The sequence below is a fragment of the Tenrec ecaudatus genome, chromosome 11 (assembly GCF_050624435.1).
Source record: "Tenrec ecaudatus isolate mTenEca1 chromosome 11, mTenEca1.hap1, whole genome shotgun sequence".
Classification (NCBI taxonomy): Eukaryota; Metazoa; Chordata; class Mammalia; order Afrosoricida; family Tenrecidae; genus Tenrec; species Tenrec ecaudatus.
Genome location: NC_134540.1, coordinates 59,273,015 through 59,298,371, shown reverse-complemented (window position 1 = coordinate 59,298,371; position 25,357 = coordinate 59,273,015). Strand labels below are relative to the sequence as shown.

At 38.8% G+C, this 25,357-nt stretch overlaps 1 pseudogene; it reads right to left on the bottom strand.

Annotated features, from left to right (window-relative positions):
• Positions 1 to 9,431: 9,431 nt before the first annotated feature.
• Positions 9,432 to 10,771, bottom strand: LOC142460934 (S-adenosylmethionine synthase-like; annotated as a pseudogene).
• Positions 10,772 to 25,357: the final 14,586 nt, after the last annotated feature.

Genomic DNA, 25,357 nt, shown 5'->3' with positions numbered 1-25,357 from the left:
CCAGCAAGCTCTTAATTCTTGCCCACATATTGTTTTCTGACATGATTGGTTGTTCTACTAGACCCCGTTCGTTCCTGTGCATGTCTTCATAGATAATCATGATTGTCCCCAACAGTATGATTTGTGCATGTCCCGAAGCATGCATTGTTATATAGGTAATATTATTGTTAGGGGTCATGAAGTTCATTGTATCTCATGGGCACTTCATGTGTACAGAGTAGAATTGTCCACTAGGGTTTTCCAAGCTGTCAACTTTCAGAATCAAACTATTTATCTTGCCTTCTAATTCACCTCTTTGTGGATTTGAAGTACCAAACTTTAAGCTAGCAATCAGATACTTAACCGTTTCGGCCATCCACGGATCCCCAGTATCTAGTAGAAATATGCAACTAATATTAGCTCAAATGAAGCCATTATTAACATCTTAATTAATAGTTCTTCAATTTCAGTTATCATTATTACCCTGAATTTATATTTCTTGATTACATCTACAGAACATATCATTATCTTTGGCCAAAGATGTCAACTTTCTTTGTACTGTTTAATATATCACTGCTTTGGGATATTTTCTGTACTTGAATATTTACTTCAGGAGAAGTAAGAATGTATGGTCTCAGTAGCTGAAACAAACTATCTAAATTTCAGAGCTATTTAAAACAAGAGCACCACTGATTTATGACTCCATGTCAATTATGATTTTGCAAAGGAGTTATGATTACTATAACAATAAAGCTAACCAAATTTTAACTTAATATTCATAGCAATAACTACTAAGGTTTCTGTATGCAAATAAATCTCTATTATTCACATTTTTTGGGTAAAGGAAATCACTTTGTCATCAAAGTCAGAACTCTAAAAGACACCTAATATTTTTTACTAGGAATACAGTTTACCATATAGTCTATTGACAATGTTATTTATTTATTTGTTTGTTTAATCATTTTATTAGGAGCTCATAAAATTCTTATCACAATCCATACACACATCAATTGTGTAAAGCACATTTGTACGTTCATTGCCTTCACCATTCTCAAAACATTTTCTCTCCACTTAAGCCCCCGGCATTAGCTCCTCATATTTTTACCCTCCCTCCCCACTTCCCCTCCCTCATGAGCCCTTGATAATTTATAAATTATTATTTTGTCATATCTTTCCCTGTCCGTCTCCCTTTACCCACTTTTCTGTTGTCCATCCCCCAGGGAGAAGGTCACATGTAGATCCTTGTAATCGATTCCCCCTTTCCAATTCACCCTCCCTCTATGCTCCTAGTATCACCACTCACACCACTGGTCCTGAAGGTATCATCTGCCCTGGATTCCCTGCGTCTCCAGTTCCCATCTGTACCTGTGTACATCCTCTGGTCTAGCTAGACTTGCAAGGGAGAATTCAAGTGGCTGGGGTGGGGAGGAAGCATTTAGGAACTAGAGGAAAGTTATATGTTTCATTCTTGCTACATTGCACCCTGACTGGCTCATCTCCTCCCGGAGACCCTTCTGTAAGGGGATGTCCAGTGGCCTACAAATGGGCTTTGGACCTCCACTCCGCACTCCCCGCCTCATTCAATGTGACAACATTTTTGTTCTGATGATGCTTGATACCTGATCCCTTCGATACCTCATGATCACACAGGCTGGTGTGCTTCTTCCATGTGGGCTTTGTTGCTTCTGAGCTAGATGGTGCCTGTTTACCTTCAAGCCTTTAATACCCCAGACGCTATATCTTTTGATAGCCATACACCATCAGCTTTCTTCGCCACATTTTCTTATGCACCCATTTGTCTTAAGTGATCATATCATGGAGGTGAGCACACTATGATATGATTTTTTGTTCTTTGATGCCTGATAACTGAACCCTTCGGCACCTCATGATCACACAGGCTGATGTGCTTCTTCCATGTGGTCTTTGTTGTTTCTGAGCTAGATGGCCACTTGTTTAGATCAATACGTATTCTTACTCCACATTCTACTCTTAATTTTTATGTAGAGCTTTTTAAAAGCATATACGAGAAAGAAAAGTTTTAGAGTGACAAACTGAAGTTATTAAAGATTCTTGTCCCATTAGATGTGTGAAGCAAACTGGTGGCAAGATGAAGAGATGGAGACAGGAATTTGCTTGCTCTTCCTAAGTTTAAATGAAGTGAGAACTATTCAGACATAAGAGAATAACTGTACATAGAATCTCATATTTTAGATAGAGACACTGCAAAGATTAGATACATACAATAGGTATTCATTATTCACAGATTACAGACTGGAAAGTTTACTTGTTGCTCAGTAAAATACAATTGTACTTGCAAAAACATCCCTCATAGTGCTTTTGTGGATATATAGAGAGCAAGAAAAAAAGATTTTGAATGATCTGGTATATCTCTTCTCATACTGTAAACAGATGTCCTTACCTCAGCATATTTAATATCATCATATATTTTGTATTTTATGGACTTTTCCAGTCATTTAAAAATGACCTGACATGTAATACTTTAGTATTCTCTAGTGTGTCTAACTAAGCTCAAGAAGGCTGTGATGTTCCTCAGGAAACACATTTCTTTCAAGAATGAGTTACATTGCTTGTGAGCTCAATATTAATGAATCAACACAATATACTCACCAAGGTGTGTGTAAGCAGAATCACATATAAAATAATGTTCTGTACTGGCTGTTCAAAGGAAATGTGAACAGAGACTGCTTGAAGCTAATCTCTCTGTAAGCAACAGTTAAAATTCACTAAGTGCTGGCATTGACTTTATTGAACTTCTAACTATAATAATCAGCTTTCTCTTGCACTATAGATATAAAAAACCTGAATGTATGCATGTATATCAATATATATAAACTTAAAGTTGCTAAATGAATTTATACATATGTATGCATTTAATTTACATTGTATTTAATATTCATATATGCAAATATAAATATTTTAACTTTAAGCACTTACAATATTTTATATGACAAAAATACATTTACCATAAGCATATTTTGGTTCAAATAAATTGTATTAATATAACAGATTATTTCATCCAGATGCAAATGCTGACTGTATGTATAATTTATATATATATATAACTTTTATATCAATTATATATATATATATATATATGATTTAAACATTGTAACATAAAAATTTCCAGTGGGTAACATAATTTCTTTCTTTCTATCTATCTGTCTACCTATCTATCATGTAGTCATTCAACTACATTAAATAATGTTTGCTTTTGTTTGGAAATACAAGTATTTTGGGATTGGTGGTCAGATTAATATATTTTCATTGCATTGGTCGATCCTAAATGTTAGAAATCAAAGAAATTGCTTGAGTATTTGACTCATTATATCTGGAATGTTGCCAAAGATTATGGATTTCTGAGAAATACCAGATTAACCTTAAAAAACAACTTTAAGTGAAGACAGAAACTATATACAATTTTTAAAACTGATCCTTCTCTACTTATTTCTATATTATTTCCACATACAAAATAAGCAAATTGGAGAAAGCCTAGTAAACTAGTCTGTATACACTAAATTTATTTACTATTCTGGTGCCTTCTCGATTTTCAGAATTGGAGCACAGAACACTAAGTAAGTCCTTAGGAATATTCTTTTAAGATCTGATAAAACTTATATTTAATGAATGTTTAGATAGTTATGTTAATTTTGACATTTATTTGTTTCTATTCACTTCTCTATAGGACATGCTGAATAGTTTGCTTTATGCCTATTATACTCCGAATCTTCCCGGATCCTGTGAGGGTGGAAGCTTACAGCACATCTTTTCTAAATCCCTCTCAGATGAGAATTGATTATCCCAATAAGAAAGATTATGGAATGGTTAAATTGCTTCATAAGGTTTCATTACACCTTTTATTCATTATTTTCAAGTCAAATGCTGGCTAGGTACCTGAGATAACTCCTTATACTTCCTGAGATTGGCCACAAAAGTGATGCTGACAGTCTAATCACCATGCTAAATTACTCCGCACACGCTCCTGTAGGTGTCAGGGTCTTGAACTCCAAATGTATATGCATGGGTATCTTTTAATTCTCAAAATAGAACTTTGAGAGCTTTTTATTTGACACTTAAACATTGAACCCAAGCTGTCTCATAAATATATCTTTTAACTAAGGAATATTTTCAGTGAACATTATGTTATTTCAAAGAATTTAAAATTGTTGCTTTTAAGTGCCTTAAGTCAGTTTTCACGGCCTAATCCTGTGTCATCCTCACAGTCATTGGATAAACCACTGTGTCGGCCCCTCTTCTTTGGCCATCTTCTCTTTCACTGACCTGGCCAAGCATAATGTCCTTTCCCCTGGTTTCCCCTGATCACTTCTCCAGAATATGTGATACAAAGTCACCTCTGAGGAACTGACAGGCATTTTTCTAAGAAAGATTGTTTGTTCTTCTGGGACTAGACAATATTTTCAATATTCTTCACTAAGACCATAATTCAAATGCAACAACACTTCTTCACTCTTTTTTATGGTCCTATTTTCAAATTCCTATTAGGTGATTTAAAATGCCATTGCTAGGGCTTGCCCTAGTCCTCAAAATGGTCACTTTTGTTCTTCAACACTTTGAAGAGGTCCTCCACAGCAGATTTACCCGATAAAATATTATTCAATATTTTGACGGCTGCTGCTATGAGCACTGACTGTGAATGCAAATTGAAAACCGTACCTCTACAGCTTGACCCATGAGAACCGTATGCTGCAGACTGTCTAAATGAACAGTGGTGAAATCATGTGGGTAGAGAGCATAAGAACAATGACACAAGGCAACATTCTGAATGTTGTTACTGAATTGCATAATCACACAGGTAAAAATTGTTGAATGGTGTATGCTTCATTGGGTATATATTCTCCAGTAATAAAAGTAAATACTTTTTAAATACTTCTTCCTACATAGAGCTAAATGGTTTTATTTAACCCCCAAATCCCTCGTCCCTAATCATTTCACCTTACTTCAGAAGAACAAATCAAAAATAACTATTTTATTTCCTCTTCATTCTAATTTCCTACTAGATTAAGAGCAATTTTCTAATGTCTATTAAGATTGATTGAAAACTTTGTAAATTGATAGCAGTGAAAATCACACAACGTGATGAATCTAATTAATGTCACCAAATTATACATGAAAAAGTAATGAAATGACAAAATGTTTATTATGTATGCACACATCTCACTAAAACAAAACCAAAATCGAAAGGAAAACAAAGTCTTCTAAAATCGAGTTACATTTAGGTTGCCCCTCACTGAACGGTACTGTCTATGCACCCATGCAAAAGCCGCCTCCACAGCGATGCCGCAGGGTGAGCTCTTGGAAGTAGATGGGCGACCCTCTTTACACCTGCACTCCTGGCTACACTGTTCACTTAGCAACCAAACACACTGACCATTGGTACTCCAGGAGGTTTAAAAGGTTCACGAGTAAACTGCAGTTTAAAACTACTGTCCCTTGATAAGCTTCGAAAGCTCACCTAGTTTATTTTAAAATTTTAATTTCTGGTACTTGAAGACTTACTTTTCTTAATTTCAAGCTTGGTCATGTATCTTACTCTTAGAAAAAGAATATTCATAGATAATGTATTTGACTTTGAAAGAAAACCCTATATGTCATTTTATGCTAACAGTTAAGGTAGGTTTTATTATCATACTCATTTGACAGATGATGAAACGAAGACTGGAAAAGAATCACTGATTCTTTCAGAAGTATACTGTGGATTAATTTGAATGAAATTTGAGTTTATTCTTCAGGCATCATGTGATGAATGATCTGCATAGAACTTTTGCATCTTAATGTATTTCCATTTTGAAAGGGTACATAAATAAGGTAGAAAGACAATCAAGCATAAATATAACCAAGGATTGTAAAATAAAAATAATTACAGCATAATTACTAATGCCACAGCTGAGCTCAGGATGCAAAAATGCCAACTTAACACAAATGTTCTTTCTCTTTATTTTCAGCAGAAATGAAAGTTTAAAGGAGAGTAAATTCTTCAGCTTTGGGTCAGTCGCGTCGAAAAGCTCACCTCCACCCATAAGCTAAGTAGATTCAGGCTCACAGCAACAAGGCAGAGTTGTCCCTGCAGGCGGTAGACATTGTCGGCACGGTTTTCAAAGGAGAAAGGCTCATCCTCTGTGTCCACAGCCCCTGTGACATTCTGACTGCTTACCTTCTGGCCTGCGGCCCACGAGATGACACGCTACACCGACAGGGCTCCTCTTGAGCCAGAGGTAGAGAAGTGATCCTTTTTGTTGTTGTTTATTTGTATATTTACATAGGAGCTCTTCTAAAGAGGATTCAAAGCTGCTAAATTTATAATTAAAGATCAATACAGACCACGCCAATCCGTAATTTTACTTTGTCACCTTGACAACCAAATGACCATTGCAATAAAATATAAGGAGCTCTCGTGGCACTGTCAGAGAAATGGCAGATTGCTAACCCGGAGGTCAGTTCAAAACCCCTGGTCTCTGGACTAGAGAAAGGGGAGGTGGTCTGCTCCTGGAAAGATTGACGGCATTAGAAACCTTATCTACAGCTGCAATGAGTCTAAATCGACTTCATAGCAGTGGGTTTTGAATGGTTTGTTTATTGTGGACAGAAATCAGTGCATAAGTATAAATAGGAATGATATTTACTGAAGATCATACTTGAAAGCAGTTTAGAAGATCTTATGGTGGTGGTGGTTGCTAGGTCATTGAGTTGGTTCCAACCCATAGAGACCCTGCGCGCAACAAAGCTAAACGCTGCACAGTCCTGTGCCATCTTCACAATGTCCCCTGCCTGAGCTTACTGAGGTACCCAAGGTGTCCTGCTATCTCATCAAGGGTCTTCCTCTTTTCCCCTGCCCTTCTACTCCATCAGACATGATGTCCTTCTCCAGGGACTGGTCTCTCCTGACAAAATGTCCAAAGTATGTAAGATGAAGTCTTGGATCCTTGCCTCTGAGGAGCACTCTGCCTTACTTCTAGCACAGATCAGTCTGTCCTTTTGCGCTCCATGGTACTTTCAGTATTTTTCTCCAGCACCACAATTCAAATGCATCAATTCTTCTATGGTCTTCCTCGTTCAATGTCCAAATTTCACATGCATATCATGCCGTGGAGAATTCCATGGCTTGAGTCAGGTGCGACTTAGTCCTCGGAATCACAACCTTGCTCTTTAACACTCTTAAGCGGTCTTGTGCAGCAGATTTACCTAATGCGACTTGTCTTTTTGGTTTGTTCGTTTGTTTCTCAGAACCATTTTATTGGGAGTAAATACAGACAGCACATCATTCCACAGTCAAATCCCAGGAGGTGGCATTGTAAATTTGCTACCACACTCAGTTTCAGAGCATTATTGTCCTTCTTGAATCCATTGACATCAGTTCCCTTTGACCATCACCCCAAACCACCACTGTACCCCCTGCCAGAAGATCTTATTCTACTCACTGTCACTACAGGGCCATCAATTCTGGGTTTCACATATGAAAAAACAGGAAAAAAATTAACAAATGTTCAAGAAGGTGGTCCCCAGTGATATCTGAGATAAACCCCAATATCAATAAACAAACCCCCCCAAATACAGAAAATGTAACCAGATCCAGCCTGATGTGCATCAGAGGGAGCCTCAGCTGACAAGGGTTTAACTGTTCCGGCTAGGTCAATCACTTTGATCTCCTGTAGTCATCTCTCCCGTGCACTCTGTTTAGTAACCACTTTCCTCCCACCCCTCTCTTATGGCTAGAGGGGAATCACCAGAGGCTATTTCCTATGGAGATCCCACTAATGTATCTTAGACTCCCACTGGCATCCACAGCCTCCTGCGAACCAGATTCGCACAGCTGAGACTCTGATGCTATTCCTTCCTTGGACTTCAGACTATGTGATTTACTCCCCTTGGGTCACTGGTGCTGGTGCGCTTCTTCCGTGTGGACTTACTCAATTGACCTCTAACTTAGATGGTGCTTGTTTGTAAACAAGCCTTTAAGACCCCAGAGGCTGTTTTATAGCCGGGCACAATCTAACTTCCACATTACACTTCTCCATAACAACCGTTTCTCTGTGCCCACTTCCTAGGGCAAGAAACAAGCAGGATCATAATGTAAGAACTAATTATTTCTAAATTGGAGCTAGGATGTAGTGCGAGCCCCAAACTCACTCCTGGATCTTTAAAAAAATGTTTGTTATTCTGCCTTTGGCTCCGTTTCAAAACTTTCCTTTTAATTTATGATAGTCTTATCTATCACCTCCCTGGGACAACTCATCTTTGATATTTTGAAGGCATATTCTATGTGCATTGATTGTGAATCCAAGGAAGATAAAGTCCTTGAGATCTTTAACCTTTTCTCCTTTTATCGTGATGTTACCTATTGTTGCAGGTGTGAGGGTTTGGGTCTTCCTTACATTGAGTTGTGATTCACACTGAAGGCTACAATCCTTAATCAGCAATTGCTTCAAGTTCTCACATTCAGCCATCAAGATTGTGACATCTGCAAATCTCAGAATATTTAGAAATTTTCTTCCAATTCTGATACCATACTCTTCATGTAATCCAGCTTCTCTGATGATTTTCTCAGAATACAAATTAAATTAGTATGGTGAGAGGAAATGACACTGATACACACCTTTCCTGATTTTAAACCATGTTCTGTTCACACAACTGCCTCTTTTATTTTTCATGGTATCAAGCTCACTTCCTGGATGGCCATGATCTTACAAGCCAGGTCCGTGCACAGTGTGGGCTGAGGGGAGGGGAGGCAGGGACCCAGCAGGATGCTCGAGGACCCTGTTTATTGCTAACCAAGGATTATATCTACTTCAGGGGTGTGATAGCAGGTAACCACACATCGCAGGTAGGGGCAGTACAATAGGCAAACACATTATAGGAAGGGGTGTACAATGGGTTTAGGCATAACAGGAAGGGGATGAGTTAGGGGTATGCACATAGGAATGGGAGGGACTAGAGGTATACATGTGACAAGATGGACAGACCCTAGATTCATGATGGAGGCCTAACCCTCGTCACCCTTGGGTGGGCAAGACCTCTCTGGGGTCTCCTACAAGGAAACAAACAACTACTATCCTTATCAGAAGGGAGTGGGACTTATTTGGTGTGGGATACACAGTGGTGACTGCTTGTTCTAGAAGGCTGATAGCCCTTAAAAGGAGAATAACCCCTGATGTACTTCTGATAACCTCCCAGTACATAGTCATTTTCCAGCAGCTAAGTTTGGTATATATTTGGGGGAGACAACTTGGGGAAAATCTTCTGTTTCCCACACCCCACCAATTCACATCACTGATCACAGAGGGACAGGGACTTGAGGAGGAGCTGAAGGAGGACAGAACAAACGTTGGAAGGGGGCCTTTCCCTCAGAGCTTGAGGGCTTCTCTGTAGTGCTCACCAACAAGTCTGGGGGGGGGGGGCGTGGGCGTGAAATACACTCTTTAATATTTAAGCTTTGGGGGCATTTCCCAGGGGAAGCCTTCCCTGCCAAAGTGGCTATAGGCGACAGTCCTCTGATAAATTGGCTTCTTCAGATCCAGATCCCTGACAATGACTCCAGACCGGAGGTCAAAGTTCTTCTTCACTATATCTACTAGCTCTCTCTCTCACTCTTCTGAGAGGTGCCCTCCTGGGAAATGGAAATCCACCATGGGTGAGAAAGTCCAATAGCATAAGAGACCTGCAAGAAAACCCTTCTGCACAGACCTCCTTTAACGAGGGATTTTGCCTCCCAATGGGCAGCATAAGCAGCCGAGTGGTCCACCTTGGTATAATCCTTTCCTGAAAAGGCATCTCCCCCGTGAGGTCCCCAGCTCCCATAAGTGTCCACAATGATCTTCAGGCCAGTCAAACCAGTACTAGCCTGAGACCCCCCAATAACAAATCTGCCACTCGGCTGTAGGTGGTAGATCGTGTCCCCATCAAGATACTTTGCAGGAATGACAGCTTTAATGACTTTCTCCTTCAGGGCCTCCCTCATCTCATCCAGACCAACGTCTTCATCATGCTGAACTGAGATCACAATTGTGTGCACTCTGCTGGGCAGAGCTGCACACTAACAAAAGCTTTGTGCTCAGGTCCTTGCCCTAAGTACAGCCTAAGGAGATAAGGATCATCTTCATAGAACTCGATAATTCCACACGGAACTCCAAGCATCACTTACTTGAGTTTTAGAATCTGAGCGTGACCATGGTAAGGTGCCATTGCGACGTAGTTCAGCAAGTTTGGCATTGAACTGTGTGCCAAGACAATGACTAAAGGCATACATTCCTCAGTTTCATCAGTGGCATAACCAAACATTATGCCCTAAAAAGGGAAGTCATTAATATTTGTCAATCAAAGCTTCAAAATTTAATGTCACAAGAACTGCAAGTAGAAGCCAAAATGAAAATACCTGGTCTCCTGCACCTATCTCCTGGTTCCGGTGAAGGTGAACACCTTGAGCTATAACTGGTGACTGTTGCTTCAAAGCCACCTGAACATCACAAGCCTTGTAGTCAAATCCTTTGGAAGAATCATCATAGCCAATGTGCTTAATGATTTCATGAACTACTTTCTGGTAGTCAACAGTAGCTCTGGATTTAATTTTCCCAGCAAGAAGAACCATTCCAGCTTCAGTGTAAGTTTCACAAGCCACTTTAGCCTCAGGGTCCTGCTGAAGGTGGGCATCAAGGACAGAGTCACTGATCTGGTCACAAATGTTATCTGGGTGGCCTCCCCCACCGACTGAGGTGTAGAGGAAGGTGTCCTCTTCGCAGAAGCTGGGGGGCTGCCTGTTCATTGTGGCGCATGAAGCTGGAGTGCACGGAAAACCAGGCTGCAGCCGGCTGCCGAGACAGGATTCCACAGGATCCTGCTGGGATGTGATGGATCCAAGCACACAACTGCCTCTTGATGCATCTACAAGTTCCAGATGAGCACAATGAAGTGTTCTGGAGTTCCCATTCTTTCCAAGGTTATCCAGTTGATTAAAGTCCACACTATCTAATGCCTTTGCACAGTCAATGAAAAACAAGTAAACATCTTTCTGGTGTTCTCTGCTTTGAGACAAGGTTCATCTGACTTCAGCAATGCTGTCCCTTGTCCCAGATCCTCTTCTTAATCCAGCCTGACCTCTAGCAGTTCCCTGTCAATGTGTAGCCCCATTGCTGTTGCTGTTGTTAGGTAACCTCGAGTAAGTTCTGTCTCATAGCATCCCGAGAGATAACAGCATGAAACTCCTCCCTCGTCCACGTAGTCAATCTGTGTCATTGAAGGCCTTTCCCTTATTAGCTAGCCCATCCACTTTACCAAACATTATGTCCTCCAGGAACTGGTCTTTCCTGATAGTATACCCAAAGTCATCTGTAAATCTGACAAATATAACATCTGTATTGATACCCACATAATTATGATAGTTACATCATTTCATTTTAATTTGAAGATATATAAAATTTTATGGGTGGGGATTAGCCTGTCAATCAGGTGATAACCTGATGACCCCACTTGGAGTTATTGAGAAATAAATGTTTAAATATCTGAGCACATTTCATGATTTTAGGGAGTTTATATGAGAACATCTCAGTTTCTAGAATATTGATACTCTTTTCAAAGAGCAATATACATATAAATTTATAAAATATAAGGCCCAATATATACCCAGCATATTTATTTGGCCAATAAATACACGAATCACAGAACTACCTATATTTTTGTCTAATCAATCATAGGCTGATTGGAGATGAGCGTCCTCAGTTGAAATAGAGAGCCTTGTTCATCTACTAGTGTAATGGACAACAATGAAATAGACTAAGGTATGTAAAAATCAAAGGCAGCAAATGAAGAAAATAGTTGAAATTCTAAGAAAGTAGCAGAACTCAGTAGTAGGATTCAGTGATAGACTAGATAGTGTTTAGTATTTGTTATAAATTATCTTTGAGAATTTTCTATTTAGAGGATATTTCATAATTTAGAACAGTTATGACATTGTGGTTAACAGCTCCACTCAGTACGTATAGTAAATCCAACTTAGAGACAGATCCATATTGAAAGTGCAGTCCAATATTTTACTAGTCAACGGATTAAGAGCATTTTCCTTTTGAGATATGCTGTTCTGATTTATAAAATGACAATTGGAGGAGCACCTACTTTATATGTAAGTTCGTGGTAAAGACGAAATAGAGAAGTAACTTGTATGATCTAACAAGGAGATCTTCAAATGCTACTGATGCCCCTCCTTATTTCTCTAACTGGAATGAAACTTGTTATAACTGGTGGAAAAAAAGATTGCCCTCAGTTCTCGGTGGTGCCTTGTTCCCTCCAAAGTCAAGCCAAGCACGTCTACTTTCATTTTTCCTCAGGGAGGAATTTGTCAGTTAGATATACTCTAGAAGGAATGAGGCTTAATGTTTTGCGCCCCTTTGTAAGTGGATGCAAAGAGAGCACAATTTAGTACACACATAAACACGTTGCTCTTAATTGAAAATTAAGCTTAGATTTTCTTCTTATATATTAGTCGTTGTAGACCAAGTTATACTTATCAAGAGGGCGTCCATCCCAGAATCTATTAATCAGAGGGGCTGCCTGGCATGGCAGAGGGACCAAAGGAGCAGCAAGTGAATCTTGCACTTGGAATTACAGGCTCTGCCTCAAAAGAGATCCATGCCACTGCCAAGTATGACACCTGGTTCAGCCTATCACTGTAGAACCATGAAGTGCAATTCTATTATTTTTCCCAAAGTCTGTGTGCTATGTCAGTTTGACTAGAGAAACAAATCCAGTGACACTCACATGTGTATAAGAAAAAGAGTTTTGTATCAAAAAAGCATCCCTACCCAGTTCAACTCAAATTCATGGGTCTGATACTACTCTATAAGTCCCTCTTCAGTCACATGCAATGATTCAAAGCACAGAAAGATCACAGGCGGATGGGTGTAGAGTCCTGTAGATCCAAGGGCATGGAGGGGTCAGCAAGCTGGAAGGTGAAGCAGGAAGAAAGAGGCTGTCCTCCACAGTTCATGATATACCTAGACCACACCCCCAAGGATGGCTGTGACCTGATTGGAAGATCGTATTTCACCCCTACACTTTCATACATCTTCAAGTTGATGTAAAAGCATCTGACTGCCACTGTCTGCGAGGCAAACTCACTTATAATGTAATATACAAAATATATGTGTGCCAAAAGCATAGTTCAAAATATTGATGATAGAAACGTTTTTCTTCCTTTCTATTGTCTTATTCAAGTGCATGTAAGTCAGGCTCCCGTTTCACTTAGTGGTTAAGAAACGTAGTGTAATGAGGTGCAGGTAAACTCAGTGACTTCCAGGGTCTTGGATTTTGCTTTTAAGTCATTATTGGTGATGAGATATTTCATGAATGATTTTACTCCACGAAACATGATAAGGAGGTATACACATATCTTTGGAATTCATGAAAGGACATTATGTTGGATACTTAAATATGAGTGATTTTTTCATCACTTACAAGATTTTTCTTATGATTGGACCATAAGATGGTACAGTGGCAGGTGTGCACAATACTTCCTCTAAGCCATTGCCTCATGCTCTGTCCAGCAGCTCTGCTCCAGACTCCAGCAAACCACTTTCTAGTGTAGGAAAAGAAATCCTGTTTCACGGACATGACATTGTGATCTTTCCTTCCATCTCTTTTTCCTTAGGAACTTTCTTTGTGCTATACACCTTCTGCCAGATAGGCCTGGGCGGTGTGCCAGTAGCTATGTCAACGTCAACCCTCCTTATTGATATTCATTTTTAAATGTTTATTGTTGCTACTTTTACAACTTACCACTTGAAGTGACCAACCCACTTTCCACCTAAGTCAAGTTTATGGTCTTCTTGTGTTCACTAGGTGACTTGAAAAGCAGCATGCCCCCCCCCCCCATCTGCTGAGGACTACCTTGCATCTTCTGGCCTCCCACTGGAACATGCTGATGTTGTGTACAACTACTGTTGACCTTGTATACCTGCTAAGATCCCACCTGAGAAACAGGCGTAATATATGTTGGCCTTCAAGTCTTTAAGTTTACCTTGAATGTTGCTACCTCAATAATGGACATATATATATATATAATGGGTATTGTTAGATATTTATGAATTTATGAATTCTTAATTAGAATATGGAAATATTTCTCCATATTACACTTCAGGAAAATTAGTAATTATTTAATGAAATTTGCTTCACTATTTATTCAAATAATTTTTAGATTTCAATTGATATGTTTCTAAGGTCTATAATGACTTGAAAGAAAATATATTTTCCCCATGTTTAAAAATCTTCTCAAAACACATATTGCAGATGAATGCTTCATATTTTAGTAGAATCTGTTTTGTAGAAGTAATTTGGCTGGCATTTCTACCAGGAATATACCTACCGCATTTTCACTATCACATTCACTCTTTTTTTCATGTGCTGGTCACTAGCTTAGTTTTTTTGAAACAGTAAGATATTGAAAATTGAGATAAATGTATGTGACCAAGAAATACAACAAAAGAAACAGGTTGATTATAAACATGAATGAAAGTCAATCTCCTTGTCATTCAATGTCGTTATTTTTTTTTACTCTCATGCCAACTTAGAAATAAAATATCAATCATGCTAGTGAAAGAACTCACTGATCAAAAAACATAAATGTATAATGTGTTAAAACTTAGAATGGTATTAGAGCATGATCAAAACCTGTACATTGAGAGAAAGACTCATTCTCACAAATGCAGGATTCAGTTCCTGTTATATTGAGGGCGTGCTAAGAAAATGCAATAAAGCACAAGTGCAGTACCAGGAAAATTCAGAAGTATCAATTTAGGTGATCTATACTACACAGAAATAGGAAACCACAAAGTACCACTTTTGACATGTCAATTAGTATAACTTCCCTTTCTATACCAGGTCAATCGAAATTCAAGTCTATTTCCCAATCTGCACAGCGTCACAATAATCAATGCTCACAGTCCAGTTGTGAGTTAGGAGAAACCAACATTAAGGTTTCTGACAAGATTAGAGTCTGACTAAATCTATATGCCTTTCATCACAAATAAGTGCTACCTGAGCTAATATTAGCAGGTCAGTGAATTAGCAGCTAAGTTTAAAATGTCTGTTGTCAATAGAACTTGCTAGCACTCAGATAAGCAGGTTTCCCATTTATTTTATTAATGCTTCAGTGAGTAGATTTTGAGTACCGACCATATGTCCAAAAGGTCTTCTGCCTTTAGTTCGAGTTTTATTTCCTCTTTACCCATTGTTAAGGCCTACCCACACTCCCTTTATCATGAGGCAATCTAACAGTTCTAAGTCTATCTTATTTTGAATATTGAAGCCAGAGAGGCAGTACCTGTAATCTCAGCTATATTCATCATAGGAATCAATCTTACTGACTTGTCAGCCTCTTAATTTGTGCACCTTGAGTGACCCTAAGGTCTCTGCAGTGCTCCTCTTAAAGCTGTTCTATAAAATCTGTTCTGACCCCTCCAGGATGCAACATCCGAGCGACAGTTACTGCATTTCTCTTTGCTACACACTCATTTTGACGCTTATTCCCCTCCAGAGTCTCCAGCCTCAACCATGGGAATACTCGGGACATTCTGATGAGTTCTTGCTAATACAGTGAGCGGAACCATAATACACATTTCTTATTGTGCAAGATCATGTGCAGATTACACCAAATGTCTTACCCTGAGAAGGAGACATCCACCTCTTTCACTCCCATGACATCGGAGGAAAACCTCTCCTAAGCCATCTTCTGGATGGACACACAGTAAGTCTATCATTATTGTTATTATTATTATTAAGTAATTGGATAATCATTTAGAACCTGGTAGAAGTGGAAAAAGATACCATATTTCATTAGAGATGTTTACATTGCAGAATTCATGTTAACTTATTCTTTATATTACAGCTGAGAACAATAGAGGAATAGATCATTGATAGGGACTGGGATTATTCAAATTTCTGTAAACCGTGCATGTCTGCATTTTGTATAGTAAGTCATGTGTAGATGCTGTTGATTTCTGAGTAGGAGAGATCCAAATCGAGGTAGTACTTCATGAATGGTGACAATATCTCATGACTTTCTCAAGGAACATCTGGTTATTATTTATTGTGTGGCATAATTTTAATAGTGCTGGTTTTAGTTTCATGAGATTTGCTGATTTTATTCATCCTTTTAAAGATCCAACTTCTGGCTTTGTTGATCCTTTATACTGTTTTTCTGTGTTCTATTTCATTTATTTGTGTTTTAATCTTTATCTGCTTGAATAAAAGATTAGTGTTAACTATATTTTAGGAACACAATGAAGTGATACAATATATTTCAGAGTAATACATCCATTTTGTATAATGTCCTTTTATAGACTTTGGCAAAAAAATAATGGTTTGTTCAGTATCCTATATGTATCGTTTCTGGGTCAAGCAAATATCCTCTTAATTCACATGTCTCCTCAATTATCTTATGTCTGACTGGACAGTTCTTACAGTAAGTTCATGGAAATAAAATATTTCTTAGTTCTGAAATGGCAAGAAATTAATACTCTATAAATATTATCACTTTTTTCTCAAATTATCATTGACTTCCATCTATAATTGTATTGCCATTTTTGATACTGAAAATATTGTTGCTTAATCATGCTACCTTTGTTCAAAATGTATTCTTTCTTTCTTTCTTTAGTCTATGGAAACTTTAGAAAAAGAGGATAATTCTGTATTTGTCTACTCATGATGTGTAGTATCCATTTGAATCTTTTAAGCAGCAATTGGAAAAGGAACAGACAGGGACACAGATATCTGACTCCTCCTTAAGATTCTGATTGAAATTTACAAATAAATATCATCAGTTAGGAACCCCTGACACCTGTATGGTTTTGAACACTGTGCAGCAGCCAATATTCCAGAAAACCTCGATTAGATATAAAACGGAAAAGCTTGTACAGTCTTTCACATCATCTCACACTATTCTCTCATGAAAAACATCTTTCCTATAAATAAACTTTAAAACCACTTAAGACATGGAGGGAATCATAATTGGATTAGCTCAGTTTAGCTAGTTTACCTCAGTGTCGTCCAAACCTATGAGGACAGTGGGGACTGATTCTTGAAACCAGGGGCAATATAGCCAGGAAATGCTCTTGGTTCCAAGCTCCCATCAAATAGACATTTAGAGTTTGCTCTGAGTGTGCATGTGGCTTTAGCCATAAGATTTAGGACTTATTCCTCCTCAGAAACCTTAGAGGGCAGAAGAGAATCGAATGTCACATTTAACATGCTGACAAATTATCAACCTCAATTGTAAAACTGGCAATATAAACTTTTAGTAATTAAGGCAAACTTAAGACCTAGGTTAACAAATGATGCTAGATGTTGTCATGACTATATTGGTCGTAGAAGCAATATTAGAAGGTATTCTTTATAGAGAACAGAAAGTACACTAAATGATGCAGAAAAAAAAATCTCCAGGAAAAATAATCTTATGGGCAAACCTAATGGCCAGTCTCATGGTATTTTTTTAATGGTAAGTCTCATGGTACATTAGTATGTATTATGTCCTACATTATTCAAAAGGATAAATGTATATAACTTTAAAATCAATCCTATTTATCACCCAGACTTACTACCATTGACTTGAATCCAATTCATAGCCACCCAATCCGGGTTTCTCTCAGGGAATCTACCGATAGCTGAGGAGGCCCTACTTGTCCTGGGGCCCTAGACAGGGCTGTGGGAAAACCCCAGGCCGCACCCCTGCTGCAGTGCTACACACAGCACAAGGCAGGGGAACCAGTGAACTCCAGCACTCAACTGACACCTGGCTACAGGTGTGATCTTGCCTTTGAAAGTGATCCCACACAGCATCTGTGGATCCCTACATCAAACGGATACACCACTCCACTACATTGAGGAAGAGTTGGAACTCCTCCAGCCTCAAGGATAGGTATCAAGTCTCAGTTAACTCCTTACCTACTACACTATTTCCCCCCATTTATTCACTAGTCCTTCTGTCTTTCCCACTGCAGTCAGTCTCAATGAGCTCAGGTTTGTATTGGTTTCTTTTCCCTTTTTCTTCTTTTCCCTCTTTATTTCTGTTCCCCTCTTTCTCCTCTTTTCTCCCACTCTCTCCTATCATACACTACTACTGGATTCCAGGTCACTACCCATCATTTAGGGCAAACTTCTGGCCCCACATTCAAGCAATCAGGGATCAGCTATCTCTTTATTCTTTACTTCCTCCTCTCTCCTCTCCCTCTTCAGCATCACAGCCAATCTTAGTGAACAAGGTAGGGTTTTAGTTCCCCTTTTTTCTCTTTCTTCTCTTTTCCTTGCTTTCCTCTTTCTGTCTTTGTTCTCTTTGCTTCTCTCTCTACTTGTATGATTCTCTCTGCTCCCTCTCATTCCTTTCATGAGCCACTGCTGGTTCCCAGATTCCTACACTCTGCCTAGGGCAACCCTGTCCTCCCAGTGGGCAGCCTGACCCCACAGACAGTGCTGCACACAGGACGAGTCAGTGCTACACACAGTATAGCATGGGGTCAGCTGTTTCCTTTTCTATTTTTAAAATTTTATCTCTTTCTCTCGTTTTTCTTCTTTTTCTTTCTTTGTGTTATTTTTTCACTTTTTCTACTTTTCTCCTCAACTTCTAGCTTTTCTCTCTTTTCAACCAGAACACCAGAAGATTCATTTCTCCTTATTTGTTGTTTCTTTTCTTTCTTTCTGTTTTTTTTTTTTTTTTTTTACTGTTTTCAGTTTTGCTCACTCTGTGCATTTTAGTTGTATGTGTTTGGGGCGGGGGGTGGGGGAGTGTCAGTTGGCTTGGAATTGTTGCTCCAGTCTGTGTCTTCTTCTTCCTATCTTTTTCCTATCCTTTCACTCTCTTTCCTGCCACAAGTCACTACAGGCCTCCAGGCCACTCCCCTCTGCCTAGGGCTACTTTGAAGTCCTAACTGGGGACGCTCCCACCCACATTTATTAGCTTGGCAAGCAGCTGGGGAATTCATGCCAGTCCTCTTCCACACACAAAGAAACAGGGGGTTCTCCCCTACAAACAGTGGGGACATCCCCAGCCTAAATCTGGAGGCCATACAAGTGAGTGGAGTGAAACGCCTGACCACCGCTGTTGCAGCTCCATGCTACTGCAGGAACATCCACCCAATCTCCAAGGAGATCTCTCTGTATAGGGTAATTCTCCTGCCAGCAACAGAACTATACACAAAGGAGAGTATACCCACAAGCCCTCCTCAGCACTCCTGTTGCAGAGGAAAACACCACAGGCCAGCCGAAGTGTTTCAAGAACCATGAAGCCTACTTACAGATATGCCAGGGAAGCAACACCCTCGTGGGCCCACAACAACCCAACCTGTGTCACATGAGAGGAATATCCAACACACATTCCAAATAATGGAATATGGGAGGGCTAGGATAAGAATGAAACCACAGGAAGATATAGTGATAACCTAACCCCTCAGTACAGCTATCACCAGGTAGTTCATAGACGTACTCAAATGAATCCCCCACTAGAGAGCCCAGGGCTCTTCAACTCAGGAAGAATACTCCAAGCTCCTCTAGTACAACACGTAAACAGAGACCAGTTCTAACAGCTTCAACAAAAAAGCAGGAGAAACAGAAGACAATGCCGGAAGAAGTCATGAATCTAACGATGGGCATAGAAGAAGCAGATATTGACCTGCCACAAAAAGAAATTTTCAAAATGCTTCTTGAAGTAATAAAGGATATGAGGTTAGCAATGCAGAAAAAAATAACAATGAAATAATAGAGGAGATAAAGGCAATGCACTAAAGCGAAATACAAGACTTAAGGGAAGAAATTTAAAAATCCAGTGACAAATCAACAGACATTGCAAAACAATTCACATTTTTTCAAGCTCACATGGCACATATTTGAAAATAGACCACGACACGGTGGGACACAAGTCAAACTTGAGTAAATTCAAGCACATAGAGGTTATAACACATCTCTCTCTGATTACTGTGCCATAAAGCTGGGAATTAACGGAAGGATGGTGAGGAAAACAAGGGCAAACAATTGGAGGAGGAACAATTTCCTATTGCAAAGGAGTGGGTATTGACACAAACAAGAGATAAAATCAGGAAGTTTCTAGAAACCAAAGAGAATAAAAATACGACGTACCAAAACCTGTGGGATACAGCAAATGTATTTATCAGAGGAAGGCTGAGAGCAATAAATGCACACATTAAAAAAGAACAGAGACTAATAGATGATATGCTGGCATAAACTTACACCAATTAGAACAGAGTCAACAGAACAATGCTGTTAATAGCCAGAAGATAGATTTAATAAAAATCAGAGCTGAGATACAAGAGAGGGAAAACAAGAAAAATATGGAAAAAATTAATGCCGCTAAAAGTTGCTTCCTGAAAGCATTAACAGAATTGATAGACCTCTGGCAGACCTAACCAAAGATATGAAGGAACAAATGACATTTGCGAGGATGATGGATGAAACGGGACATACCTGACTAAAAATAGGAAAGATTTGTATGAGGAAAATTATAAAACACTACTGCAAAAAATCAAGAGTGACCTCAACATATGGAAGAATAATCCATACTCATGGATTGGCAGACTCAATATAGCAAAGATGTCATCGCTGTGTTCTTATTCATCGCCTATCTTGCTATGGCTTGATTTTTGGTGCATATTATTATCTCTACAGATCTATCTAGATAAGATAGACTGGATGCATCATCTGGAGGAGAAAATAACAGGACCAATGGTTTCAGGGGACACAGCAGAGGCAGAAGCGGGGGTAAGGAGGTGGTGCTGACCAACCCAGGGGCAACGGAGCTACAAGTGATCCAAAAATCAGTGGCAAGGAGGGTGTGAGAGGCCTGGTAGGGATTCAGCAAGAGAAATGTAACTGAGAGAAATTACTGAAATCCAAATAAAATCCAAATGAAGACTGAGCATGATAGTGGGACAAGAGGAAAGTAAAAGGAAATAGAGGTCTAAAGACTGGAATGTACATATGTAAATATATTTATATAAGATTGTGGGGAAATAGATCTACATGCATATATTTATAGGTTTAGTATAAAGGCAGCAGGTGGACATTGGGCCTCCACTCAAGCACTTACTCAATGCAAGAACATGTTTTTCTATTAAATTGGCATTCCAGGTTGGACACCTTCCTGACACGATTGCTGAAGAAAAATGTGTGCATAAGTAAAAGTGGTGAAGAAAGTTGATGGTGCCCGGGTATCAAAAAATATAGCATTTTGGGTTTTAAAGGCTTGAAGATAAATAAGTGGCCATCTAGCTGAGAAGCATCAAAGTCTACATGGGAGAAGCACAACAGCCTGTCTGACTATGAGGTGTAGAAGGAACCACTTATCAGACATCAAAGATCTAAAAATCATATCAGTGGGTTCCCACCTTCCTTATATGATCACTGAAGACAAACGTGTGCATAAGCACATGTGGTGAAGAAAGCTGATGGTGCCCAGCTATCAGAAGATATAGCATCTGGGGTCTTAAAGGCTTGAAGATACACACGTGGCACACCCACCTGTATGACCATGAGCTGTAGAAGGGATCAGGTATCAAGGGTCAAAGAAAAAAAGATCAGATCATTGTAAATGTGTGTGAATGCAGACCGGAGACTCAAAGCCCATCGGTAGACAACTGGACACTCCCCTTACTGAAGGATTGTGGGGAGGAGATGAGCCAGTCAAGGTGCAGAGTAGCAATGATAAAACATATAACTTTCCTCTAGTTCTTGAATGCTTCCTCCCCCCACTCCCCCACTATCATTATTCCAATTCTATCTGCAAATCTGGCTAGACCAGAGGATGTATATTGGTACAGATAGTAACTGGAAACACAGGGAATCCAGGACAGATGACCCCTGTGGGATCAGTGGTGAGAGTGGCGATGCCTGGAGGGCAGAGGGAATGTGGGGTAGAAAGGGGGAACTTTCTATAAGAATCTACATATAGCCTCCTCCTGGGGGATGGACAGCAGAGAAGAGGGTGGGGGGAGACATCAGACAGTGTAACATATGAGAAAATAAAAATAATTTATGAATTGTGAAGTGTTCATGAGGTAGGTGGGAGTGGGGAGGGAGGGGGTAAAATGAGCAGCCAATATTAAGGGCTCAAGTAGAAGGCAAATGTTTTGAGAATAATGATGGCAACAAATGTACATATGTGCTTGACACAATGGATGTATATCGGGATAAGAATTATATGAGCCCCCAATAAAATGATTTAAAAAAAATAACTACATAGCGGGGAAAGGAACATAAAATTAGAGCTTTTGTATGTTACTGAGGATTATTTAGTATTAATTTAAACTAAATTGTTTTAAATTTAATGCTAAATGTAAACTTAATGTTTAACTGTCCCCATCAGTTGAATGTTAGGAAAAAAGGACCACATAATCATCTCACTCACTAGAGAAAAGGCATTTGACAAAGCTCAACTTCATTTTATAATAAAAACTTTTGAAAAAAGAGAGAGGTAAGAAATTTCGCTATGCAATAAAATACACATAGAATAAAACCACAGTTATCATCATCATAAATTGAGAATAATTCAGTTTTTACCCATAAGATCAAGAACCAGACAAGGATGTTTCCTCTTAACTGCTACAAAATACTGTGCTGTAAATACCAGTCATAAATAAATGAAGTACAAAGCATAAAATGTTAAAAAATATCCTTAATGGCAAAGGATATGTTGCTATATTTAGAAGACCCTAATGAATCTTGGTAAAATCTAGCTCTCTTCCAGTCAGTTGGCTAAGTAGCTATATTCTAAATTTCTTGGCATAAATAAGTGAATGCTTCCTGTGCTTCATCAGCATCATGAAACATTTCAATTCATAGTCCTCATTTATAGGAACCTTGTTTTCCGCCAATGTTTTCAGTGCAGCCTGGATTTCTTCCTCTCATATTATCGGTTCTTGATCATTGTATACTATCCCTTGAAATGGTTGAGTGCCAAATAGTTCTTTTTGTAGAATGTCTCTATGTATTCTTTCCATCTTCTTTAGATACTTCCAGCATAGTTCAATATTTTGCCATTAGAAATGTTCAATATTGCAACTCTAGCCTTAAATTGTTTCTTTACTTATTTTATTTTAAGATATAAGTGTATTCTTCCTTTCTGTTTTTCTAACTTGGCACATTTCATTATAATGCATCACTTTATACTCTCAAAGTGCCTTGTGAGATTTTCTAATCAGCTCTTTAAAACATCATCGTTTTCTTCCATTTGACTTAGCTACTATATGCTTAAGGGAGTTTCATAGTCTCTTCTGACATCCACTTTGATAGTTTCTCAAAGAAAGGTGAATTAATAGGATTTGAAAATTGTAGGACAATATCACTGATATCATATGCAAGTACAATTTTGCTTAAGATCATAAAACAATACTTGCAGCAGTACATTGACAGAGAGCTGCCAGAAGTGAGGCTGGATCCAGAAGAGGACATGGTACAATGGACATCAGTACTGATGTCAGCTAGATCTTAGCTGAAAACAGAGAATACCAGAAAGATGCTTGCTTGTTTCTTATTGACTGTGCAATGTACTTGATGGAATAGGCCCAAACAAACTATGGCTAACTTTGAGAAGAATGGGAATCCCAGAATACTTTCATTGTGCTCATGGGGAAGCTGCATATGGATCAAGAGGCAGTTGTACAAAAAGAACAAGAGAATACTTCATGGTTTAAAATCAAGAAAGGTGTGTGTCAAGGTTATATCATCTTACAATAATTATTCAATCTGTATGCTGAGAAAAATAATCAGAGAGTCTGGATTATATGAAAAAGATGTGGCTTTAGGATTGGAGGAAGATTTCTAAACAATCTAAACAATTCAGATGAAGCAAACTTGCTTGTTGAAAATGAGGACTTGAACCGCTGCTGATGAAATCAAAGATTGTAGCATACCAGGTGGATTACAAATCAATATGAAGAAAACTAAAAAATTCACAACTGGATAAATATGTACTATATAGAATGCAGAAAATATTGACATTGTCAAGGATGACATCTTGATTGAATCCACAATCAGTACTTATGGAAGCAGTCGTCAAGAGATCAAAGGACACATTGTACTGGGCAGACATGCTGCACAAAACTTCTTTAAAGTGATGAAGCCAAGAATGATAAAATGAGAATTAAAGTAGCTTCTCATCCAAGCCATGATATATTTCATTGCTTCCTTTACCTTTCAAAGTTGACGATAGAATAAGGAAGCCTGAAGAATAGATGCATTTGAATCATAGGGAAGGCAAAGAATATTAAAAGTACCATGGGCTGCCAAAAAGCAAAAACAGGTGAATCTATTTTGAATGAAGTAATGTCAGAATGGTCCTTCGAGGTAAGTATGGCAAGACTTTGTCTTGCTTACTTTGCACACGTTATCAGGTGGGGCCAGCTTCTTGATAAGGTCATCATGCTTGGTAAAGTAGAGAGCAACAGAGAAAGAGGATGTTATTGGACAAGGTGGACTGACACAGTGGCTGCAACAATGGGCTGACACATAAGAACAATTGCGAGTGACACAGGACTGGGTGGTGTTTTGTTCTGTTGTATTAGGATCACTATGAGTCAGAACTTAGTGTAAAATAATAAAAAATGCACTATTTTACTATCATGCATATTAGCAAGGTGCATCTGGAAGTAACAAATGATCTGGCATGCGGTTCAGAATCACACTGTCATTTAGTCAATTCTGACTCATGGTGACACTATAGGACAAAGCAGAACTAACTAAATGGTTTTACAAAGCTGCAAATCTCTGCAGGAGCAGAGAGCCTTGTTTTTCACCCAAGAGGTGGCTCTCCGCTGATGGCCTTGCAGATGGCAGCCACTTTCCAGGGTTCCTGTGGACTAGAGTAAGGCTAACATTAGTGGTGATGTTTAAGACTATGTGTCAGTTTGCCCTGGCTATGATTATTAGTGTTTTGGCAGTCATGTAATAATATAATTTGGCAATTATATAATCATCCACCCTTTTGTAATCTAATACAGTCATATTTCACTTTTGTAAAATACTGATTTTCCTACAATATTACCATTGCATGTGAGTTTATGTATATGTATGTGTGCGTAAATGATATGTGAGGGCACATGTCATCTCATTTAAAATTTAGTACAAATGTGGCATTGTCTAATAGTAAGGCTGATTTATAAAGAAATAGAAAGAAGATAATTTTCTTAAACTGAGTCTTCCAGCTCCACAATATTTCAGAAGTTAAAACTACATTTTCACACTAACATATTCTGGCCATTAGTCAAGTGGTAGTTTAAGTGAAAGAAAAAATGTATAGACAAGCAGAGTTCTGGAATGTCACCTGCAGGAGAATATCTGGCTTTAGGATGGGCTAGTTCTC